Genomic DNA, 1,131 nt, shown 5'->3' with positions numbered 1-1,131 from the left:
AGATAGATAGATAGATAGATAGATAGATAGATAGATAGATAGATAGAGATATACACAAATTTAAGGCACCATAAGTAGGGAGAAAGCTAAAATTCAAAGTGATCTCGGGAGAAGAAAAGTATAGGATTAAAAAAAAAACTTCTGTTGCTTTTTCTAAAGATACTTTGGAGAAAAGAGGGATATCAAAGATGAGATATGAAAGCTGCTGGGATCTATAAGGTGATGATGCCAGGCAATAGAGAATAATGGAGTAGATCATTCCCTATTTTGCTCTATTTTCTTTTTTAAATTATTTTTAATAAACAAAAACAATTTTCTCTCTCCTATTCTCCCCATTAGAAAAAAATAATTGTTTTTAACACTTATGCCCAGTAAAATAAAATAAATTTCAATGAAAGACCTGTACAAAAAAATGTTTCAATCCTTCTTTTCTCTACCAAGTAAAATACAAATTTTAATCTTAAACAGGACATATGACAACAACCACAAAAAAAAATACTAATGCCACCACCCCCAACAAAAGAAACATACACAAGTAAAGAGATATCAGGAGTATAGGAATTAACTCTTGATGAATTGAAGTTGTCTTGCCCAGATGAACCACACAGTCAAATAATAGGAAAAACAACAACAACAACAACAAAAGAAGTGGCAGATGGAATTGCTGAGTCACTGTCACTGTACTTAAATAGTCATGAAGAATGGGAGAGTTCCTATAAGACTGGAGAAAGGCAATATGCCCATTTAAAAAAAGGTGAGGATAGGACATAGTCTGCAAACGATAAGCAGTGTGATTGACTTTTATTCCCAACAAAATTCTAGACATGTTAATAAAGAAATGGTTAGTGAATGTTTTGAAAAGGAAACATTACAAAAAGCCATCATGATTTAGTCAAGAACAGTTATGGACAAAACCTTTCTATTTCCTTTCTTGTCAGAGTTATTAGCAGAACAGGAGAATGTTGAAGATACAGTTTACCTAACTTTTAACAAACCATTTGATGAGATTTTCCATATTAGGGTTGAAAAGATGGAGAGAGTAGTCAAGACAATAGCAGAGTTTTTTAGATTAAGAACTGGGTGAAAGAAATTAACTCAATGAGTAATAATTAATGGTTTACAGAATCAAAG

The sequence above is a fragment of the Petaurus breviceps genome, unplaced genomic scaffold (genome assembly GCF_028583685.1).
Source record: "Petaurus breviceps papuanus isolate PSGF00001 unplaced genomic scaffold, PetGlider_PUasm1.0 227, whole genome shotgun sequence".
NCBI lineage: Eukaryota > Metazoa > Chordata > Mammalia > Diprotodontia > Petauridae > Petaurus > Petaurus breviceps.
Note: the sequence above shows the minus strand (reverse complement) of the source record.